Source organism: Anas acuta, chromosome 3 (assembly GCF_963932015.1).
Source record: "Anas acuta chromosome 3, bAnaAcu1.1, whole genome shotgun sequence".
Lineage (NCBI taxonomy): Eukaryota > Metazoa > Chordata > Aves > Anseriformes > Anatidae > Anas > Anas acuta.
In genome coordinates, this window is record NC_088981.1 from 100524422 (window position 1) to 100549870 (window position 25449).

Sequence of the window (25449 nt, forward strand, 5' to 3'; positions counted from 1 at the left end):
TGCTCTCACCTCTGTGAAAGCTCAAGGACTTCTTTCCTATCCTTGTTGAAGTGGGATGTGCTCTTATTTTGAACACCTCTGATAAAAAGAAAGGAGAAGCTAATGGTCTTGCTGTCAGGATGCCATGTTGTTCCTCATCCTCCATGCTCCTTTAAGTGTGTAACTGAAATCTGTGACCTGATTGATCTTTACACAGATCAAGAGTGGCTTTCTTAATGCTCTTTCTCCCCTAAGCACTAGGGTGATAATTCTCCTGTCTGGTCACTGTCCAAAGTGGTTTCACTTTTGGATATACAGTATTTTTCCCAAACATTACAGTTGTAGACCAAAGAGATTAAAGGGATACAATTCTATTTGTTATCTCAAAAAATGTTATCCTTTTAGCTAAAGAGCTACGGTGAAATTTGAAATGTTTTGTTGCAACATGTATCAGAACATTAAAAATAACTTTCACAAACATTTTATCTTTATGGATTAAGAATTAATGTTAAGAAATAAAAAGAAATAACAGTTTAGTCCCAGAAAATGAGCAGAGTTTCATCATTTTAACTGTGATTCAGAAGATTTCTTTAAGCCCTTTCCAAATCTAAATTTCAAATGCATTTAAATCCCCCCTTAGTAATCCTTTCCTCAATACTTACAATAAGTTTTTAAACTGATAATCAAAAGAGTTTTGGAAACCTAATATAAATTGCTCAAAGGACAGAATGACAGAATTAACCACATAAATCATGCTAGAACTAAATGGTGTCTTCTTATTCAGAACAGGCTTCCTTGTATATTATCCTAAACTGAACTAACAAGCAATATCTTTATCTGACATAATTTATAGTGTTATGATCTTTGTCAGATCATATATTCACCATCCACTGCCTCCTTCCCATTTCTTTTAATTTATCATTTTAGTCTCCACGTTGGCATCCTGTCTCACCAGTTCTGACTTCTTCCTGGCTGCATAAGCAATTCTCTTGCAGGTGATAACCTCTGCCTACAGATTAAGTTACTGCCCCTGCAGTAAGTGTGTCCTAATCAGACACCAAAGTTCAGCAGCTGCATTTAAGGTCAGACTGTGCACATCTGAAAGACATCAGAAAAGACAGCTGATTTATAGTCAAGTCCTCACGTTGCTATTGAGGTATTTTATCCATATTAATAAACTACATAGGGCCAGGGAAAGCATGGTTTGAACCTCACAGATGCCTACAATTTTACACACTGCTTTTTTAATAGCTTAGTCACAAACAAGCTTTTAACTCAGTGGATCACATTTTCCTAGGTCATGGACAGACCTGAAATAAGGATACTTCTCCAAGGAGGCAATATGGACAAGGTAAATCTTTTCTGGAGTGTGTAGAAAAAGATAATTTCCCTTACCACTTTTGCCTTGGGGTTTTTTCCTCCTTTATTTGCTAGGGTAGATGTAGTTTTCATCCTGTAAAGTGTAGTTTTCCCCCTCCATCCTACCCTGTCCAATAGTGATAACAGAAGAAGAAACAATTTTCTGCTAGGATGAACAGGAGGAGAAATAATTTGCTACCCAGGCTAGCAGAGCTCTCTGGAGCAGAGGCGTAGAGGTGTAGGAAATTTCAGTGAGGCTTCGTGCGATAAAGCACAAGATGCTGAGAGTGCATGAAGCTCATGTTAAAACTACCTGTCTTTCTGTTTTTTGTCTTTGTTTTGTGTGTTTTTTTTTTCTCTCTCTATATATGTATTTGTATATATATATATATTTATATATATATAATATATATATATATTATATATATATATATAATATAATATATATATATAATATATATATATATTTATATATATATATATACAAAGATTTTTTTATTTTATTTTATTTTCCTCTAAATAAGCCCATTTTTTCATCATGAAAATACAAGAGTCGTGTATTTAGGTATAAGCTAGGAAGTTTCTTAATTACTTATTATACCCATGTGACTTAAACTTTTTATTAATTGCACTATATCAGTTTTTAATTATATGTTGTTTTAAAAAGTATTTAACAAAAAATCCATACATTCCTTCTCCTGGGAATAGTGACTTTTATTTCCTTAAGCATGTCATAGAGGTGATTTATGAGAAAATTCAAGGTTCGTTTTGTGTTTAATTTATGTATTTATTATTATTATTTGCAATCCTGGTTTTGATAATCATTATTAAAATACTGTTCAGCTTAACGGCTTTGCAGTTAAAAATAATGATGCAGTGGAGAGAAAAAGAGTTTTATTGGAACTACATTTAAAAAAGAAAAAAAAAGATTATTGCCAAGTTTGGTGTTTTCCTAAAAGCTAGGTCTATGCTAGTAAATAAAATGGACCAGAGACTATTCTCTGTCCCTGAGCACAAACCCATGTTTATACAGCTAAACTCTCTTAACTCTCCAACCCAGGTAGCCACATCCAAACTGCCTATTGGAAGCAATCCTTAGAGCATGCTCTCCCCAAATTATCTCCAGAACTTCGTGGGACACTGTTAATTAGTTTATATCCAGAAGTCTGCCAAGAACTGTGCTGTGTGGATGCTTTTTTGTCCTTGCACTGACTATGTTGCTTAGTTGCTTAGGTCATGGACTTATTTTTACAGAAAACTGATCTTGAAGCACAGTTGGTGATCAAGAGTTGTGGTAACTGCTCATGGCATTTGTTCAAGTTCCAGCTTGCTACCAAGACTTTTAATACATTTTAGAATAAGAAGTGGTGAATTCAAATACAGATATTCAAAATATTTCCTGGGTTTAATGTATCTCTTTGAAGAAAGTAGAGAATTCATGTCCTGAAGCTGAAAGCTTAGTTACCTTCAAAAACAACGAGAAATTAAAACCCGCAGAACTCTTGAAATACCTTTATTTTAATATTCTAAACACTCTTAAAGGACTCTGAAATTGAAGTTGGGCTTCTAAATGCAGCTCATCTTTCATTACGCTTTAAACCTTAAACAAGAAGAGATGCAATAAAAGAGGCAAATGAATCTGCATGGAGCTCACGCTGAGATGAGTCTGCTGAGAGCTAGCTAAGGTGTTTCTGCTCTGTGGTGAATTATGCAGTGCAGATGCACCCTGTGGAAGACACAAATCATTCCTTCCTCACCCATCACTTCAAGAAAGAAGCAACTTTCTCATTGGTAATAACCAGCAGTCACGTTGTCTTGCAAGGCTGAGTCATGGAACATTGAAGTGTCAAGGGATGAAGGTGAGACAAAGCTCTATTTCCTCATGCTACTGAGGTGAGCAGGGTGACAGGCACTGAGAGGTGCAATGCACATCCCATTCAAGAGAGCAAGGCAGCTTCAAGGGCAGTTTCCATTGTATTCAATTCAGGAAAGTGCTTAGCACATGCTAAGTGTTCAACATATTTGCATCTTATGGTATGAATCAGATACTCAGTGATTTTCTGAACAAGGCATTGTGCAAGAAGTAAGAAAAAGTCTCCTGAGAAGAAAATATGAAGGCACTAGGGTAATAGAAGTGAGATGATTATGCCAGATGATTTATTTTAAAACATTGAGCTACAAATGTGAACAAGAGTGAAATGGAAAAGCAATTCAAGACAGTGGAGGAGGAAAGCAGCCAAAACATTTGTCTGAAAATGTAGCTTCCTTGGTATTCATAGCCTAGAATGTTTTGTGTTTGCAGCTTTATCTGAATTTTGTTTGACTTGAACATGGTTTTGCTTTTGCAGTCAAAAGCAGCCACGACCTAATGGATATAGTATATTTGTAACTGTCTTCTCTAGAAGAAAATATATGGCAGTTTATTTTATTTTTAGAAATAAGAAGGGACAAATTGTTCTGTATCTACAGTAATTCTGATGGACCGAGTACCTTGTCTTTTATTTTTATTTATTCATTTATTTTTCCAGAAAAAAATAAAGCTGATGTCTTATGAGATGGGTGAAAAGGGGCAGTGTGGACATCACTGGTCAGGATCTTTTCTATTTAAAATGGCTGGAATTCTAGTCATATGGTTTTCAGAGAGCTGCTCCAGTAGAAAATGTTCAAAGCCATTCAACAGCTTTTGACATAGTGAGTGCTTAGTGGTTTTGGAAGGAATGACAGCCAAAAAGCCGGCAGTTAGCAAAGGCTGTTAGCTCCAAATCCATGACACAGACCACTTTGATGTCTCTTAAAACTATTGCTAGGACAGGTAGAGCAGTTCCAGCTTCCCCAGTGCTGGAGAAGTCATTACCCACATCAATTCTTCATAGGTAGACAAAGATAGATTCTTCTCTGAGGAGCACAACAAAAAGACCTTAGTCTTTGGTCACACATTGAAATTAGTGAAATTCCGACTGGATATGTATGAAAAGGGAACAGAATGATCAGAGAGGCAGTCCAGTCTCTGCCCTTTTAGACTTTTAAAATTTGACAGGTCAGTGCTCTCTTCATCTAACTTTGAAGTTTTCTGGTTTCGAGCAAGAGTTTGAACTTCCAGAGATTCCCCAAAACCTAAATTATATAATGATTTTAATGTATTATAGAAGCTTATCAAAAGGAAATTAAATAATTAAGTTGAAAGTATAATTTTCAAGTCCACTTTCTTTAAGGTAAATTCTATCTGTACTTCATTTAAAACCAAAATATCCATGTCATGATATTTAATAATTCTACGTCTCCATAATTTCTATAAATTATCCAGATATAAAAATAACTCTATGTAATGATCTTTAATTAGCATTTTACTGGTTCCAAAATCTATTTAATATTGTCCTTGGGAAGACACAAACCAATGCTGTGTTTTAAATTGCCTGTGTTAAAAGGTAAATTACACCCAAAATGTTGAAAAATTGTCCTGAACCTTAGAGAGATCCAGTAGTTTTGATACCACACACTATGAATTTCTTTTTCAGCTTGAAGCCCTGAGCTTCAGGTTTCAGCAGACTCCAAATTCAAAGGAAGATTAAGGAAAATTACAGTGTTTTTTTCTGCTTCTTAGTCAAAGCCATTAATGCCACAGAGGTTTTCAGGGCTAGGCTGGTATAACAGCAGCTACACTGAAAAAAAAAAAAAAAAAGTAAAAAATTATGAAATCAATGAAAATGGTAAAGAGGGAGAACATGAAAGGAAAAACTTCTGCTTCAACAAATTTGCAATATGAATGTTAAGATGAAAGAGAACCACATGCACAGGCAGAAAGCAGACCGAGCAGGTATCATAGTGAGGTATTTCTGAACAGCTTCATAAGCAATTGAACTTAATTTAAATGGGCTCCCGTCTTCCTGCATACAGAATGTTGGATCTGAAGCTTAAAGTTGGCCCTGAAAGACCAGGTGAAATTTCTCAGAGTGAAAAATGAGCATGAAAGCACAGTGACTAGTGCAGGCACTGATTTACCAGGTAAATGAGGGGAGCTAACAGATCCCTGGCTGTCATTAGCGCTGTGAGAGCGGTGGTCCCATGCTGTGCTGTGCCATGACCAAGGATTTCCAGGCAGGTAACAGCTTCTGGTTCATTTTTGTGAAAGAATACAGCCCTTAATCACAACGGTATTTCTTGGTACTTTCTGTGGTCAGAGAATAATCTCTTCTGGTGCCTCGTTAACATGTAATCTCTTTCTGAAATGTAAATACATGTAAGTGAAGGTATCTATGCATAAAAAAGATGCAGGAATACTGCATACCGAGGAATGTCTGCAATAAAAATTTAGGTGTTTTAGATGAACTAGGTAAGTACACATATATTGCCTTTTGTCACCCTGCAGTCATTATCTGTAGCAACTTAAAATGCAGTACTAGACATATATTAGAACAATTTTGTTTATAACATTATTAAACCACCAATTAACTCATGCTAAAAATCCAGCCCTCATTAATGTTTAACAGGAATTTTCTGTGCTCACTGTTACATTTAAAAGAGGACAAATATATTTCTTCTTGCTATCATCTCTTCAGAGCAAGGTCAGCTTTCTGTAAGGTTCATAGCAAGCCAGGATGGAAAGACATGTCATCCATCATTTAGGTGTGTTTCCTCATTAGCTACATGGGTATTGCTGTTGTTGGCTTTATAGCTGTCCTTGAAAATTTCACCTGCTCTGTCCTGTTCTGCCCTCATGAATTTCTTTCTCATTTGAGTCCTCATTGAAATGAGAAATGTTTACACTGCAAGAGCATTTTACCATTTTACCTTTAAACATAATCTTTAAGCTCAGCAGATGCCATCACTTTGAAGCAAGTGCATTCACAGAAACAACACTGTTCAAATACTTTGTGTCTAGGTTCTGGATTGGCACCATTTTCAGTGAGCCCTCTGGGCTCGTCTAGGTCAAGCTGTTTCAGAAAGCTTTCTTCTTCTTCTTCAGTTGCTTAAATGTGAACTGAATAAAAAAAAAAAAAAAAGAAAGAAAGAAAAAGTGTGATAAAATCAGAGTTGTTTTTTTGTTTGTTTGTTTGTTTTTGTATTTGAAAACATGCTTATTATTATTTATTTAGACTTTATTTCACTTTATTGGATTTTTTAAAATCCAATACCTCATTCTCATACTCAAGGCAAATATTTCAGTTCAGGTCAAGCAAAACAATGTTTTTAAAGTATTTGATTCATATAAAATATTTTCAATTATCGTATGTAAAATTTTATTTTCTTAGTATTATTTTTATTTCTATTTTCTGTAACTGAAAAAAGAAGCTGGCAGCACAGCTTTAATCTTAACAGGATCTTTAGTAATGAGGGCAGCTGCTCACTAGAAAAATGCCTTTCATTTATTCACTCATTTCATCTTGGACACCTAATTTGATTGACAAATGTGTCTATTCAGGTTTTTCATTTGTGCTGACATCCTAGGGCTGGCAAAACTTCATTGAGTTACTTGAGAAAATCAGACTCTGATGCCACAAATCAACAGATGCAAACTTATGAATGTTGTTTACACCAAGCGCTGCAGAAATAATCTTAAGAGAATAATTATGTGAGAAGTCATGATGGGTCTTTTTAATAGGGAGCAAGCAGCTAAGTCAGGGATAGTTTGTGGTGGGTCGGTGGGATGTGACTGCCCAAAGCCAGCGACGGAGCATGAAAATTCTGTTGCAATGTCTCTGAGTCTCAGACTTGCTATGTCATTTCATTTACTTACTGAGTGAGCCTTAACTCTCAGGATATGTTTATATTACCTGCTAGTAGTGGGCTACAGGGGTGGATCTGGAAAAGCTGATGATGAGGACCTAACATTGACACTATATTTTTTGGGAGATGTAATTTCAGTCTGCTTTATTTATTCCTGCTGCAGTTTGATCCTGTCAAATGTCCACTAGTGGCTGCATTGCACTAGGCAAATTCTTGGCAGACATCCTCCACCTTGGCTTTAACCAAGAGGAATCCAGGATGTGTACTCCAATTGGGCCCTGCAATGAGAGCTGAAGGGATGGGGCTGAAGAAGAGTAGGCCACTTACCTCTATTCCAATACACTAATGTAGATGCACCCTCAGCCGGGAAGACTCTTTATGTTGTATATTCGTGATGTTTTCACGTTCAAGTCACAGGAGCATTCGAGATCTGCAGACCCACCAACTTTGGCTCTGATCTTAACAGATTCCCTGTGTCCACTGCACCATTTTAAAGGTATTCAGTCCTCTTACTTTCAGCATCTAATTTAAGAACTAAGGTACTCTTTCAAGAAAATGAAGGAAGTTAATTGCATCCTGGATGTAAATCAGGATACCTAAGAAGACAAGGATTAAGCTATTAGTGTAAGGGTAGTTGGATGTGTCCTTTGGAAGCACGTTCTCTCTTTGTTTACTGGTGCATAAATTAGAACTTCAGAACAGCCACATTAGATACCCAGCATTACTCAGCCCTCCACCCCTGACCCCTGGCAATAGTTCTGATGATGTCCAAAATCTGTGGAATGCTAATCCATGAAGAGGAAGAGCATAAGGTGATACATTAACTTTGTATAACTAAATGTAAAACTCTAGCCACAAGTTCTATTTCCTCCAGGATTTCTTCCTCCAAAGTAAGTTCATGGCATCAATCATTCCTTTTTCCTTACCCAAGGTCTTCTTTGGGGCCCCTCTACTCCCTACAGGATTGTATTTCAAAAGCCATCTGCTGAGAGTCAAGGAAAACTTTTTCTGCTTCCTCTGTCCTAGCCTTCCCCTTGCAGGATAACATAGCCACGGGTCACAGCTGAAAAATCCTGCAAAAACCTTCCTGTTTTCTGCTGCTCTTCAGCTGACTCAAGCTGTTTCTGACTTTTATGACCCTGGTTTCTTCATTCTGGTACTTGACTATGCATTCTGTAGCATTGGCCCTATTCTAAAACACAAGTAGGCAACTATACAAGTGGCAAAAGTGATACTGTTTTTGACTTTTGCATAGTATTTTTTATTCGTGGAAGTCATATTCTCTCAGCTTGAAAAGTTGAAAGAGTGAGTTTGACAGAAAATTTACAGTATCCCTATGGAAAATACAGAACTAGTGGTAAAGAAGCTAGTACTGAACAGTGGAACTAATGAGAGAACTTCTCTTGGTTTTGATTACTTTTTTTTGTATTTTTTTTTCTTTTTTTTTTTCCATGCCTGAACTAGAAATGATCCATATCTCCTTCTCATTTCTCCCCTACTATTTCTGCTTCCCTTGTTTTTCATGGGAAGTCTCTCATCTGCTCACCAGACAAACCTAACAGCAGGAAATTTCTATCTACACCACAGTGGGAGTACTTAGACAAAGTCTATGAGCTTGAAAGACTTAGCCATTGTGAATGATGTTATCAGTGATAGGGAATGCCAGAGCTGATAAAAGCATTTAAACTAGAAGAGAGGATGAAAGTGTGGGAGTCTGTGTTTATACGGCAGCATTAGTTTTCTTAGGAAGTAGATGATGGGGGGGGGGAGAAAGAAAAAATAAAAAAAAAAAGAGAAAGAGAGACTTTAACCAGAGCACCAGAGCTGTTGCCACACCTTGCAGAGGATAAGATTGAATGCTTTGTCTGGACTTGTCAAGATCTCACATATAAAATGCTACATACATGTATATGGCTGTCTGGAGGAAAAGATCCTGACAAATTCTGAAGTTTTTTTTTGTTGATTCTTGGGAGGAATGAGAAAAATTCATTGTTATGAGCAGCTGAGAATTTCCTGTACTATATGGCCATGGTTCAGCAAAGCATGGAAACAAATTGTAAATATAGCCATGGAAGGAGTGAATATTCTACTGTGAAGCTAGAAGGCAAGCATGTGTCTAATTGCTTGCTTGACTTATGTCCAGTGTTTTCCATTTCTTACAAGATCAAAACAAAGATGAACGAAGAAAGCAAAAGATAGTCTTCAAATTCACTAATTTCAATGCCAAGCATGTGTATATTTTATGTAAACAATAGAAAAAGAATTGCCATTAAGCTGAGCAGTTTAGACGGGGCCCATTAGGTGTCTTTTCCTCATTCAGCTTGCTATCAAAGAAATTTAATTTTAAATCATAATGTTTAAGTAATTACTTATTCTAATTACTTTAGGCAATGAAATATATTTATACCTTTTTAACAGCAATTTCTTAATTAGCATATTTTCATCAATCAAAAAAATGAATAATTTAGAAGCACAGTAACAGATGAATTATTGTAAGAGAGGTTTTGTCTGTGAGGAACAGTTTACCCATTTTTCCCATATAAAGTACTGGGCACAAGCCCAAGAGCTATGCTGTCTGCACTATGGAAACCAAAGGGCTGTAATATCCTTTAGTTTGTTCCTTTGATTGGATTTGCAAATACAACAGTTTCTGCTGCTCCCAGATTCACCTAGCTATGACTGATCAAGGCCTGGTGCAAGTTAGAACAGCTTCAAGGCAGCTCTAAATTATGAATGGCATATGGTTCCAAAAGAAACCTGTTCCACTGGGGAACAGCTTATATGCAAGAAGCCTATGCTCTGTAAATGAGCCTATGGATGATGGCTTCCCATTTTAACTGAGCACGCTGGAAAATCTTGGTCAATTCAGAGCTAGGCCAGGCAGCAAAATCTAGACTTGATTATGAATATCACACTCTTGAAGGTGGGGTTTTGTTGCACTAACCCTTATGGAAATATGCAGTAACTTACATTATGAAGCCTAAAGTGTTTACAATCCTGATGAATGTTCATCCATTTCTCCATGGAATTTTGTATTGGGTTTTGTGGACAAAAAGTCAAAGCAGAGACAACCAGATTCCTTGTTTAGCATACATTTGTGTTGTAATCTGCAGGACTTTTTGGGCTTCAGTGTATGATAAAGAGAACATGTTTTAAGCCTGCTTTTGGATTCTGAGGTCAGTAGAGATTTTACTCTGTTTTTCATAAACTTGCTTGTGACAATTTTGGCCATTTAAGGGAAAAACTACAATAGATTGTAAACTAGCTGCATACACAGCTCTTCTTCCTACTGTGAGAGTTTCTTAGTGAAACAGAGAAGGAGGGGGGTTCACAAACAGAACACCTCTGGGTGCTGGCATGCTGTGTTATGAAGCATGATGCACACAGTTTTCTGCAGATTGGTTACCTGCTTTACCTACCTATCTATGATACATTGGTGCTGAGCACCATGCTGGAGTTAATTCGAGAATTTCCATCCTAAGCTCTCCTGCATAACATAAACCTGATCTTGGAGTCTAATGCAATAGTTAAGCACTGTTTAGATCAAAAGAATGACAGGATTTGACCTCATAAATACACACTCTCTGCTGTGCAGAACACATTATTCTCAAGTCTGTTATCTCTACATCTTAGCTGTAAATCGTGCTCCATTTCAAGCAAATGGGTACTACACGTGCTTGACATGATAGTTCCATAGCAGAGAATGAGACAGCTAGACACACACAGCAGGATCTATTAGATCTGATGCCAGGCAGAAATCAATCCAGATTTATGCCATCTGAGAATCCAGTCTATAAAACCTTATGAAATAAGAAATAAAGAGAATTGAAAACACAGAAGATCCAGATTCTGATCTCAGTTATGCTATTGATATTCTTGCACAACATCATTAGTCTTGACTTCTCTGTTATACAGTTTTATGCTCATACAGCTCTTTTATTTTAAATAAGACCATGTCATTGACAGTTTCTCCGGATTTACCCATGTATTTTTGGAATTGACAGTAAAATGAAATAAATGTTCATCTAGTTTTATAAGGATAAGAACTGAGATACTTTGATTTAAGAGTGAATCTTAAAGGCTATAATTTTTTTTTTCCAAACTAGACTCAAAATAGAGTCTTTTGTATGCTGACATTGTCACCCAGTCATTTCAGCTGCCTGCTCATGCAAGAGAAACATTGCTTCGTTAGAAGATCAACAAGACTCTTTAGTATGGGATGTTGTGTATTGGAAAATAAATGTTGTAGTTGATAAAGCTTTATCACCTCCAGGAATGGCATTAAATACATTTACAAAGTTTCTTGATTACTGCAGTTACATCCAAGGTGATAAAAACGTTTTCACTGAGTCATTTAACTCAGAGAGCTTTCTTAGCAAGTACTCGGTATGGAGACATCCTCTGAAGGAAGCTTTCTTTGTGTCATATGTCAACTAGCAGGTACAAAGTATTATAAGGCAAAGGTGGATCTCACACATTCAATGCACAATGAACTCTTGATGTACAAAAGCAGATACATGGGTCAAAACACAATATGTTTCTTCCAACTGTAGCTTGGGGCATGCTAAGAGAGGAAATGGATTATCATTTTTTTAATGGAAAAGTAGCTTCCAGAGAAAGAGAGAAAATGAAAGAATCTTATCCTCCCCAACACCAGTGAAATATATAGAAAACAAAGTTGGATGAGGTCCAGAAATTTCCAAAGCCAAAAGTTTAATGATCTCTAGTGAAGAGCTTGGGCTGTCTCCATCATAGGAAAAAAAAAAGTAATTTACATAACAGAAGTACAATGCAGATTTGGCAGAGTTCTCCAAAATCACATCTGTTCACCATGTATTATGTTTGGTGACAGAAAGAACAAACTGTAAAACAGTGTATGATGGAGCAGTGAAAGCAAGGCAAGTGGATTGACTATGGTTGCAACTGTAATTAGCAGAACTAGCTTGTTGATTGTCATCACATTCTCCTATAACTCAAATGGATATATAGTGGTTATCATTAAAAAGATCTTCATGTATCAACTAACACTACTACTCCATTTTTGTTGTTGTTGTTGTCGTTCTTGTTGGTGGTGTTTTGTTGTGTTTGTTTTGTTTTTTTTTTATGATTAAAACTAAGGTTATTGTCACGAGTATATCATAATGAATGTTATCTATTATTCTACCTATTAGAACTTACTAACTTTAGAATGTTTATTTTTTAGAATTACAGTCAAACTGTAATTGTCAAACTATGGTCAAACTATTTGTCAAACTATTTGATGGAAGTATTTTTTTTAGTAACTTGTGGATCCAAAGAAAAATTCTTATTTATCTTTGCATTATCCAGTGTAGTGCAACATCTACAGCAGATTATTAATATGGGCGAGATTCACCTCCAATGGAGTTTCTCACAGAACTTTCTGATTGTTCTAATCTTGCACATTTGTATAATCCGAAATTAGAAAATAAGGAAATGGTGTGTGTGTTTGGGAGAGTGGGGGGGGGAGAACTTTTAAGAACTTTGAAAAAAAATATGAATTATTAAATGACATTTATCTATTTTTTGTTCTTTTATTTCTACTTGAATTTACAATTTGGGTGCTTATCTGCTGGCTGGTTCTAGTGGATATATCCCTATAAAATATGTAACTTTTCCTTTTAAAGCACAGTGGTAAAGCACTCTTGGCATTTCTGGCTACTGTACATTTTAAGGGTGTATCCAGCTGAGAGCCAGGACCATTGACATAACTGTAAGATAGAGCTCTGCACTATAACACTATAATTCTATATTGAATGAAAATATTTTTTCCAGATGCTTATAATACATTTTGAAATGCAAAAACAACTACTTACATTAACTTAAACATGTATCCACAGTCCTCTGTCCTCTGTATGGTACATACATGTCATCGTCAGATTATGTTTAGAGTTCATCAACTGCAGAATCCAGATCAAATAGGAGTGAAGCTTAACCTTTAAGTTAGAGCTTACCACAACGCCAGTGGAAGTGAGATTTAATCTTTGAGCATAAGTGGGGGAAAAAAGAAAAAAAAAAAAAGGATTCTTGATTATTCATTCTGGTCAACAGGCAGACATCCAAGTAAAACAAGGATGACTTCTGGGACAGACAATAGAAACATCGCAACCAAATTTTCAGAAGAGTAAGACTTGCTGTGTACCCAAGTGATCTTCCAGGCCAGACACACAAAATAAACTAGCTTCATTTTTCTCAAAACAGCTGCATTGCATTGATGGATAAAATGATTACTCTCAATACAGGTGGTACTTTGCCACGTGCTGTAAGCAACAGAGACAATCAACTATCCTTATTTTCAGGCTTTATGGAATATCATAAAATATCATAGAATGACTTAGGTTGGAAGGGTCCTTAAAGATCATCTAGTTCCCACACACCCCTTCCATGAGTAGTGATGCCATCCACTAGATCAGGTTGCCCAGGGCCCTATCTAAACTGGCCTTGAACACCTGTGTTTGTGGGGCAAACACAGCTTCTCTGAGCAACTAGTTCCAGTGCCTCACCACCCTCTGAGTGAAGTATTTCTAATAACATCTGATCTAAATCTCTTCTCTTAGTTTAAAACCATTCTCTCTTGCCCTATCACTATCTGCCCATGTAAAAAGTCCCCCCAATTTTTTCAATGTGTCATGGCTTTTGCAACCTCGGAGTTTCCTGGTTTGCAAGAAAACCTTTCTAAGCATGAACCTCTTTGATGAACAATCTTAAAAACATAAAGGCAAGCATGTGAGCATGTTCTAGCTTTCAGTTTATTTATTTATTTTTGCTTGAGCTAAGAGGATATTCTCAGCCAGATAAAAGGTACAACTTTGTTCAAGGATTATAGCAAGTACAGGGTTAATTGTGTTCCTTGTTCTTACTTAATGTAAACCAAGCCTTGGTATTGTAAAAAGGGAATGTGGGAGGAAAGGGAGTTACTCCTCTGAAGGGTAGGAAGAACATAGAAAAAGAAAATGCTCTGGGAGATAAAAGAACAGGGTCTATCACAGCACATAGAGAAAGGACAGGGAAAGGAGGAAGCAGGTGGTGGGTTTAAGATTTCAATTGAAGTGCAGGACAATTCAGTGACCTGTGAGAATGCTTTAGCACTTTTAATGAGCCTGAGAATTCTTTCAGTTTGCTACTCTAACACCTTATTGCTATGCATGGTGATCTTTGAATGGTGAGAGCCTTCAGCTTGCAGGGAAAACAAAACAAAACAAAACAAAAAAACACTTTATGATGGGTTTTAAGGTAAGGGAACACTTTATATATTGCTTGTATGTTCTAGACAGTTTGAGTAGTTTCTGAAGCAATTAAAGTGAATGATATTATACATGTAAAAAGCAAAGAAAAAAGTCATATATATATTTTAAACAGATTGCCTGGGAACATTTTTCATATATTCTCTTCTGCATCATAGTCAATCCAAATACTTGAAGCTCTATTTTGAGAGGATCCAGAAAGTCCTCCTGCAGAAGTTTTGTATTTGCAATGAAAGGTGTATTTGTGTGTATTTTTGTATGTTTTCGTGTGCATATACAACTCAGGTTTCCAGCCCTAGCCTATTGTCATCTTAATATTTGACTATCATCTACTGTGCTTATTTTTTGTCCTTGAGTATTTGTAATATTTAGTTCTATCTGGTGGATTTCCTGGGAGAATGAAGTTATAATTCTCAGATGGAGAAAAGGTAGTGTATCATGACAATGACACTGACAGAAAATCTGCCTCATTATCCTAACAGTATAGTTGAAATAATTTGGGCAGCTGATACTGAAAATGAAGTTCAAATGGCCTCAGTAGGATGAATTTAGGAAATCTTTGCTGTTCATCTCCAAAGCATAATCTTTTGAGTTACATGTGTTAGTCATAACTCTTGTTATGACTAACTTTTTTATTTAAAAAAAAAAAAAAAAGTATCCAGACTATAAAGGAGTCATTTTACATAGGACCCAGCATGAAAGTTTACCAATTGCGAAAGTAACTTTAGCATGCAAATCTTCAGCAGTTTATATTTCAGGTAACATCAAAGAGTAATCCAACTTGTTTATTTAAAAAAAAAATGGTTTCCAGATTGTTCAATATGAAATGTCTTTTGCATATTGCGGATAATTTTAATTTATTGCTCAAAGTACTTTGCTAATGTGGAAAAAATGATGGGTGGAAAGTAAGAAGTGAATTTACAGATCTAATCTTTGTTTTATTTATTTAGTTTTAAATCTATATCATTATTGACATTATTATTTTTATTTTTATTTTTTTCCAGGAACAATCATTGACATGTCATTATGCCATCCTTTCTCTATTTCTGCCCCCAAAATAATATCTAAGACTTTGTGCCTGAACTGATTTTTGTTTATTATTTAAAAAGACTTTTACTCTTGGTAGAAAACTAACGAATATGTATGCTTTTATTAATCCCTTAAATATATCAGTTTAAACTGATTCATATATTTGCAGTCAGAAAAGAAGAAAGGAGTATTTTCCTTGACATAGTGGAAAATACATTATGAGCATCCTTTCTGATGTTCTTTTGGGGATTATTCTATATAATTTTTATTTTATTTATTTATTTATTTATTGGCTTACTTTGCAGCATTACCTGGGGAATCATCGAGGTTCATATTTCCTGCAAATTCAAAGAGGCCATCACAACTACTAGGGAGTGTCCTCCCTCAAAGCTGTAGGTGGGGCAATATTGCAATATCCTGACGTTTGCTCATAGGTATCACTGGTGTGACAGCATCCTTCTGTGCTCCTGTGGTTCTTGTCTATCATTTTCCTGACATGTGGTGCCCTTTTCCTGAAAACTGGTGCCCTTGCTTGTGGATTCAGCATTCAGGTAAGACTTCATGCAATAAGCTTAATAGGCTTATTGCACTCATGCTGAAAAAGGAGTACCTTTTAAATGTCCTGCATCTTTACATTATTCGTATTTTAGAAGACCTTGATGAAAGTGTAATTCTCTATTTATAAATATTTTAATTTTAAGCAACGAATAAAATAACCAACTAGGTACATATACACCAAGAAACTAGGCCATCAAACTACAATGTTTTAATCAGGGAAAACTCAAAGTCTTTTAGAAGCATGTTTAATGTTGCTTTATTTGATTTTACATATATTTTTTCCTCTCTGGTTCAGAATGAAAACATTGAATATATAAAGTGTGTGCTGTTCTTATTTTTCCAGCAAATTTCCTGAATCGCATTATTCCTCTTCCACTGGCACAACTAATCTTCAAGTTAAACCAGTATACAACTGGTATAAATCCTTATAAACAAGGGTTTCCAGTAGCATTTTCCTATTTAAGTATCACTTCGGGCAAAATGTTGTTATATGCTAGCATTTGTGAACCGTTTGCTTTGGGATGATAAGCACGGTTTGTTTGTGTTTTTTTTTTTTTTTATATATATATTTTTTATTTTTTTTTTTTTTTTTCTCTGAAAGTAAAGGGGTTTGCAGTTTGCAGGGTTATGGAATATGAGATTTCTGCCCAGAATTGCTGAGGTACTTTCACCCTGCTCTGAACATTCTTGTCTTGTGTTCTTGGGGAAGGAAGGGGAACCCAGCAATTTTCCTGTTATGAACAAAACCTTTTCACATTTTAACCCTTTTATCCTAGCTAAGCCTGCCCTAACCAGCTGTATACGCTGTGAATTATTTTATGTTTCAGTATTTTTAAGGAAAAGCAAACACATTAGCAGTTTGCAAACCAATGCAGTGAAGATGTAATGAGAGAGCAAACATAAATAGCACAAGAAGTACTTGAAATGCATTATTTTGCATTTACACAGTCAATCTGCTTTGTATTTTAAAAATATTTTTCACTTGCTAGTCGTCTCTTTTGTGAATGTTTGTGCACCATAAATGGTCTTTATGATTTGCAAATGTATGTTCATTTCTACATGTTTCTTTTAAAAATTGTAGACTCTTAGGGAATCATGATGGTGCCGTGTTGTGTCAGGTTGCACCACATCATACCTCCACCTCCTTTGATGTGACCTAAAGCAATGCCCTGTACTATACATATATGAGACCTACATTGGTTCATTGTCACCAGATATGAATATCAAAACTCTTGGGTAGGCAAGGTATCCCATTTTACCAGTTAAAAAGCATTTGCAGATAACAAAGGAATGACATGAAGAGTCCCATTTCAGACATACATTTGCAATCAACATTGATAGAGGGGAAGGTCTGATATAACTTCTGCAAGGCAGACAGCTATTGATGGTGTGATTTTCTCTGATAGAGAGGTCTGAGGTAGAAACCCTTCTGAGGCTGCTTTCAGGAGAAGTCTTGTGCCACTTCACGGCACTCCGAACTTCCTGCATTCAGAACTGTGTGTTAAGAACAAAATGAGACCTACCATATCAAAGTCCTACAAAATGCACTGCGTTTTACTTTGATGTCTTCTGAAAAACAAATTGTTCCACAAACAGCAGAATAATAATAATAAAAATGTAAAAACAAACAAAAACACTTTTCTGTGTGGCTGTTACCCATGTGGTGACTCTTGTGTTTGACTGCATGACTTTTTCCTCAGTGCATGCTCTAATTTGGATGTCTTTCCTCTATATGGTAACTTCTTTTAGGAACTAAGTAGGAATTTAATATCATTGAGCTTTTTACTTTCCTACCGGATTTTGTTGAAATTAAACGAGATTTGAAAGCAGAGAACAAACTCAGAGACTGGTTTGGAGAGTTATAACTGCATATGCCATCTTTCCTTAGAAAAACAGGTTAAAATAAGCTTTTTATAAAATTATTTTAAAATGGTTTTCCAGGTCATTTTAAATTAAGGTGGTGATGATATTCCTGTAAATGTTGGTGTTTATAACTGAAATTCAAATGTTGCAGAAACTGAGACATTACCAGAGTTATCCCTGAGATTGATTTAAAATTACAAGCATGCTTCACTCAGCAGTCTTCATCATCGGCTAAAAAAAAAAAAAAAAAATTGATTAAAAAACATTCAAATGAATTACTTCTCTCATTGTTGAATGTATCATGAAATATTTACTGTAAAGCAAGAGACAAACAGTATTTCCAAAGAAATGGTGAAATGTAATGTGGCATTGAAAAGACCCAACAAGCACAGACAGCTGTCACCCTCAAGTAAGCAGAAAGATTAATATATGGTATTGAAATTATGACTGGTGCTTTTTTTCATTTCTCAGTGTAAGAAGTTCATTATATGAGGCAACATTTTAAAGCTACAATGCAGGAATTTATGTAAGAGACTTTGTTCTTGTGGGGACTGCTTACAAACCCATTTTCCAAGGCAAAAAAGATGGGGCTGGTGAACAAAAGCAGAAAATACCATTTGACACCACTGGTGTAGTTTTAAATTCTGGAGTGCCAGACCAAAAAGCAGGATTCAGATTTGAATTTCATGCAGGACAATATGCAAAGGTGTTTGTATTCTAGTTACTGTTTACTCTTTTTTTTTTTTTTTTTTTTTTTTTTTTTTTTTTTTTTCTGGTTTTGTGTGTTTGTTTTTCTTTTCACATTGAAGGTTTGAAAGGGGTACAGGTTTCCCATTCAGCACTTTGGGTCTGACTGAACTCAGTTTTACATCATTTGAGGTTGCAACTCATTCTTTTATATATGGGTATTTTTTGTATCAAGGGGGCTGTATCTTCTGTGTTCTTCAGGTACAGGTAAATGTTGGAAGGACAAGGGCTCCTTAGCAATGCCATGTTGAATGTGTATGGTTGGTTGTCCACTCTCATCACAGAAATTCATTAAAAATGCAAAGCATTACCTCATGTAGCTCTGAATATTATTTACTATTGAATTGTGATTTGCTGGGAGAATATTTTATTTTTGTTTCTGCCCTTGGTGATTTCAATGGGTAAAATTTACCCTGGGAAAAGGGTACCAGCAAAAATTAAAACAAAACAAAACAAACAAATGAACAACAAAAAAAAAGAAAAACTCCACAGGTAGACTGTAGAGTGAGTCAAGGTGGCAGGAGCAAAAAGAGGCTTTATAGCATATATAAGAAAGGTTACATGAGAGAAAGTTGCATTTGAGTTGAAGGGTAGAAGTTTCATATTGATGCAAATACTGCAGTCCCCACATTTGGTATAGTCTGCAGAGTGGCTCTGGCTGCTCTATGAGCACTCTGACCCCACCTCTTGAATAGAAAATTCAGTTTGCTATTACTGTGTTTATGCCTGTGAGCAAGTTGGATTCCCACCTCCCTCCATCTGCTCATAGGCTCAAGCACAGCTACAGAGAATTCAGTTTTTCATTTAAATGAATACTGGTGGGAGATCGAGGTATTCACTTTGCTCTGGTGAAAGCCTGGAAGCTGTTCAAAAACTGGAGAAAAGTAAAAGACAGGGTCTGTCTCATTCGGATTTCTCTTCAAGGAAACAGGAGCTACAAGAAGATTAAAACTGTGATGATAGGGTAGGAGCAGATGTTCACTCTTAAGGGCAGTGATGGAACAATAATTATAGCATATGTCAGTATCCTATAGACAACAGAAGACTTGCACCAGTAATTGTAACTTGATAGATCTGGATGAATATGTCAGTACTGCTCATCTTTAAGTTCAAATACACTAGGAACAAAGAGAAAAATAGAAACCCCTCCTCTCACATGCATGCAAAAGACAGTGAAAACCACAGAGATATGATTCTAGAAAGAAAGGTGAGATTAACATTTTTTGTTTTGTTTTGTTTTGTTTGTTTGTTTGTTTTTAGTGTACTAAAGAGGAGAAAAATGAGTAGTGTTAGAAGGGGAGGCTTTTCTGAAAGTATTAACTTTTGGTTACCCAAGGAGGAGGGAATTGCATTAATCAGGGGAGAAGAGGTTGAGTTTCATCCCAAATATACTAACTCAAGTGCTGCCTGCAAGTAAAAAGCCTGGAACTAAAGAACTGAAGAAAGAAAGAAAAAAAAAAATTGAAAGAAAGAAGAAAGAAGTCTGGAGTATGAAAGCTACACTTGTTAGCATATAAAACATAGAAAAACATCTTGAAAATACAACCCAGGCTTAACATACATAGCAGTGGTTTTTAGGCTTCTGCTGATAATTCCCACTTCTGGTTGTGATCCTCATTTCTACAGCTGAATTTGACCCTTATTTTCAGAACTACTGATAGAGTCATGCTTACATATGCCTGATGCAAATCATCAAATATATGAAAGTGTTTCAGCTTGCAGTTTGTCATGTCTGTTCTAAGATTTCAGCAGATGTTATTTATTTATTTAATCAAAAGCAGATTTTATCTAACATTGGTGCAAAGCTTCAAAGAATGCATATGCTTTTTCTTTTCTCTCTGTTAAGTAATGCTGCTTTCACTGGGGAGCTCCAGAAAGCTGTTCCTGCTGAAGTCTGGACAAATCTCTTACTTTCTTGTGTCTTACTATGTCAAGATGCCTGTATACTGAGAGTAATACCAAAATGAATTCTTACTCTGTTCTGTACAGTTCTCAGGTGCTGCCAGAGAAAAGTGGGATTGGTTAGCAAAAAGGTAATTTACAAGGTTTGATAACAAAAGCAACAAGTATTTTATTTAGGTACTGATATTTAGAGTTTCACCATTTATTTCAATGGAACTGAGATTCCAGTCTAACTCCTTAAAAATGTCTTTAATTATATCAAATGGGAGATAGTGAAAAGATTTCAAAACAATAAGAAGCATGATTTTCTTAATATACCTTGTTAGTAGCCTTTCATTTTCTCTCTTTTCATATCTTTTTGGCATTTTCATCAATGTGGGTTATTGTGATGCAACTCAGGATTTGCCTTGGGTGTGAAAGAGAATAGCAAATGTGAGACATCCAACTTCATGTTACAAGGAAATAATACTTTGCCTGCATTCTTCCTGCCAGTTGGCCTACAACTCTGGCATTAGACATTTCAACAGTGTATAATGAGAGAGATCAGGAAGAACTGAGTTTAAAGCAAAATACCATAGAGAATATTACAGGATGACAGATTATTTTTAAAAGATCTATTTCCTTTGGTTTCTAAACAAATTATTCCATGTCCATATGGAACCTGTACAGGGACAGCAAATTATAATATAGTTTTCTCTAAGTGAAAAATATCAAGTACTCTGTTATTCTAACACAATGAATAAATAAGAATGAAATGAACAGGAAGTGTTCGAAGAAAAAAAAAGGTGTATATATTTTCATTGCAGTGTTTGAAATTGTATAGAGATAACTAAGCCTGTCCCTGCTTCTAATTCTTCATTTACTCTCAGGGTAGGATAGCAGAAGCACCAATTGCTGGAAGATTGTGAAATATCCAGAGTGTGTTATAGCTATAAGGGAAGTTTGATGGTTTGAATTCCGGGGTTCTATCAGAAAAAAAAAAAAAAAAAAAAAGTTATAAAAGTTAATTTTCATCTATATTTTTTTCCACTTCTTTCTTCCTCTTACTGACATTTGTATCTGTGCACAATATTTTCTCAGAACTCCCCCTGCACTCCTCTCCAAAGGTGTGATACTCCCCTCACTGAAGTCTGGGATAAAACCTCGAAGCAAGAGAGGGATTTCCCATGTATCCTTTATTTACACTTGGCACAGAAGAAAATGGCAACAGGGATGATACCTGTATTTCCTGTAACTTCTGCAGAATGAAGTGTTTTGTGTCTTTGTGGATAGTTTAGAATCTCAGACCTATTAAATGAGAGCAGAACAAAACAAAAATGAAAAAAAATAGCATAGTGGTATGACAAGAAAGCCATAACACGTGTACTCTTTCTGATGTGCAGTCAGAGTATGTCTTGAAGTTTTATATAAAACTGTTCAAGGCCACTGAACTCAGCTTACAGCAGACATCTGTCCTACTTTGCCCAGGATTTAGCAGTACAATGACTTTATCTACCTTCTTGAATAAGGTTGAGGTATTTATCTGTTGTGTTGGGACTTTGCTTACAGGGGTATTCCAGATCTGCTACATATTTTACTTTAGATCTTCAGTTGACATAAAACCATATGTAATCAATTATAGAACAGATGATCTGTGTTGGAGAAAACAGAATAAATGTTTGTTGGAGAAAGCTGCCAAAAAGCTCAAGGAGCCAAATATAGCATGGCTGGAATTATTAACACAAGTTCAGCTCCACCCGTGCAAGCTCTTCTAGCTCCAACAGAGCCACTGAAGCTCCCTGTATAGTGCAGTTCTGAAAAAGTTCACTAGATTTGGCACTGTGGGGCATAGATACTACACAGTAGGCAAGGATCCTAAAATTATATTATTGAAAAAAACAGCATACGTCCTGTCCTCTTGCCCCACCACTAGCTGATTTTGTCTTGGTACATTCATACTCTGCAGCTCTCCTGAACAAGTTGGCATGCGTAAATTGCCCATCTGAGGTTGTTCATGAACATGTCTGAATATTGCCTGGGACAGTGCCACTTTCGAAAGCTAAATGGTTCTAGAGAACAGTTCTAACACTTTCAGAGTTGATAACAGGTCTTTTGACCAGATTTGTGTCCCGGAAGAGTAAAATTTACCAGTATAGCTGTAGCCACTGACTTCAGTTTAGAACTGGATCCAATGTCTGCCTTATCATCCACGGCAAGATGAGTCAACCGGCTCGAGCGTGGGTTTACCTTTGCCACGTAAACCCACTACAGTGTCCTGGTAGCTAGGAGGGCCACCTGTACCCTGGGGTGTATCAGGCACAACATTGCTAGCCCATCGAGGGAAATGATTGTCCTGTTCTGCTCTGTGCTGGTGCAGCCTCACCTCGAGCACTGGTACAACTTGAGATCATTGCCTCACATCCTATCACTCATCTCCTGAGAAAAGAGAACACCTTCCTTGCTGCATCCTCTTTTCAGGTAATTAGAGAAAGCAATGAGGTCTCCCCTCAGCATCCTTTTCTTCAGTTTTCATGCCCTTTTCATTTTTGGAGCAGAGACTTGTACAAAAGTGATTTTGTGTAAGAGTAGCTTGGATTAAGTACATTTCTCTCTGGTTTGCTCCCTGGACCAGAGAATAGTACAGTACTCAAAGCAGTATGTCTTATGTGGTATTGGGCTTTGGGCAGTAACACTTTGAGACTTGAGGTCACTGCACTATGTGACATGCATAATTTGCATTGATAATCTTGCTGCAGGTAAACAAGAGCAGCATACAGTTTCATTAAATTTCTGAAAGTATGTTGATGTCAGTATACAGGCTGGTATAAAATTAATTTTACCTGCAGATGTTCAGAAATGTGGGTTCACAGATGAGGTTCTCTATCTGTTATGGAAATCTAGACAGACGTAGTCATTGATGCTTAAACTAAATTTATTTGTGTTCTGCAATTCAGTTGTATATTAAATGCATATTTTTGTAAAAGTGTAAGTGTGTAAGGACCAGTAATTAAATAAATGAAAGTGTATTTATGTTTCCTAAAAGTGTCTGCATGTCTTTTTGGGTATATAAAGTATGAAATTGGCTGAGTTTGACAACAAGAAGAGATTAAGAGTTCCAGATATTATTTTTAATGGTTTTTTTTTTGTTTGTTTGTTTGTTTTGTTTGGTTGGTTTAGTTTAGTTTTTAATGTCACATAAATTGTTAAAAAAAAAATATAAGAGGGGAAATTAGCAGAACAAATTAGCACGAACAAGCAAATCCCCTGAATGTGAATCATAGTAGGCTTCTGCCACATAGTAGGAGCCTAGAACACAGGAGCCCAGCGTTTAATGTGGGGACGGGCGCCTGGGGCTTGCATGCAGTGCCGCTTGCCAGAACAACCTTTGCTACGCTCAAGGCTCAGCATTTGTCAGTAACTTAGGGAAGTACTTTCCCTTCATCCTCCTGGTTGTCATTGTAGGAGGAGTGACCAAAACCAGGCCAGGCCCAGCTGCTTGAGCATCATGACTCTGGCCAAACCAGCTTGGGCTGACTGGGGGCAGAGCAGGTGTGTCGCCACTCTTCTGGGTGAGTTTATCTGTGTGGAAGTGAGCTGTGCCATGCCAGATGCTTCAGGGACGCAGAACAAGCTTTAGCCCAGTAGAGCAGCTAGCACAGATAGAGCTCTAGATACTCCATTTTACAGCTTAATACTCAACTGGGCTAAAACAGCACACAGACAAATGTTTATCCTTAAGTAGTTTTTGTACCTTTTTAGGATTGGAAATGCAGACCTGTACAAAATAAAGAACACACTTATAGACTTTTCTTTATCACAGTTTCCTCTCACTCATAGGAGTTTTAGCCAAAGACAGAATACTTTTAAGATTCACCAACTCCTCTCTCCTATAAATGTTTTTCTTTCCACTGAATCATGTTCTTTCACTCCCTCCCTTTGCTGCCGATTACTTTTCTATGATTTTGGCTGGTCCTGCATTTAAAAAAGATTATTTTGCTATGAAAACATACATTGAGCTTCCTGTCTCCCATTTAAACCTTACTGACATGCTCTTTGAGTCTCTCAAAATTATTTCCACTATCACCCTTTTGTTCAACCTCTGGGGATTTTCTACTCTCAATTTTTTTTTCTGTTTCAGCATAAATTTGGAATTACTGGTTCTCCTAGACTAGTTTGATGTACTCCTATCAAAATGAGAGGTTAGTAAACCAAATATCATCCAACTGACAGACCTTGGATAATGGCTTATTGCATGGTGAAGTAACTCCATAATTAATACCGAAGTTAACGTATTCTATTACTTCTCTGTAAAAGGAAGACTGTCTCTTGTTATATTTGGTATATTTATGACATCCCCAAATAATCAGTTTATTGCTCTGTGGATGGAAAATGAGGCCTGATATTATAGGAAGAAAGGCTAAGCTTTTCCAGGCATAAAGCCTGAATAGAATATTTATGGCACCTAAGAATAGTTCAGAATATGTTCAGAGATCTCCATGTATCCATCCATAAAGATCTAATAACTATAATAACTGAAACCTAGAGAGAAATTCAGATGAACAAGTACTTGAGAGTGAGCTGAATTCCCCTTTTGTCTCCATTAACTACATTGATCACATTTCCCTTGACTGTTACTGGTGACTTTACACCTGGCTCATATACATGTAGGAATCCATGTCAGAAACAGCTACATTTATGAATGTGGGTTGCTTACCTCATGTGGGTTGCTCAGTTGTCTCAAACCATTTGAGATAGCATAGGATATCCTGTCTGGCCTTTCAGAAGCTGCTCCAAAGGCAGGAGTCTTGTGCCACATCTATCAGCCCCATGCAGATACCCTCAGAGATGGCCTGTGGCTATAGGCTCCTATTTTTAGTCAACCTAAACAAGATCATTCCAGTGTTTGAGTCTGGAGAGGAATTCTGTCACCTGTCACAAATTTATATTTTATTGTGGACTTGCCTGGATAACTAATCAATGTTTGCTAAATTTGTCAAGATCTTTGCAGGTAAGTAAGCAAAGTGAAATTGGTACTTCTATTTGGAAG

At 36.4% G+C, this 25449-nt stretch overlaps 2 long non-coding RNA genes across 2 annotated transcripts; one reads left to right on the forward strand and one right to left on the reverse strand.

Moving 5' to 3' along the window:
* Nucleotides 1–12902: 12902 nt before the first annotated feature.
* LOC137854717 (uncharacterized) lies at nt 12903–25215 on the reverse strand. Its single transcript, XR_011095347.1, has 3 exons — nt 25117–25215; nt 17941–18005; nt 12903–13062 (listed from the first exon to the last, which is right to left on the reverse strand). It is a non-coding gene; the product is annotated as an uncharacterized lncRNA (long non-coding RNA).
* Nucleotides 15753–23355, forward strand: LOC137854716 (uncharacterized). Its single transcript, XR_011095346.1, has 3 exons — nt 15753–15904; nt 20511–20554; nt 21504–23355. It is a non-coding gene; the product is annotated as an uncharacterized lncRNA (long non-coding RNA).
* Nucleotides 25216–25449: the final 234 nt, after the last annotated feature.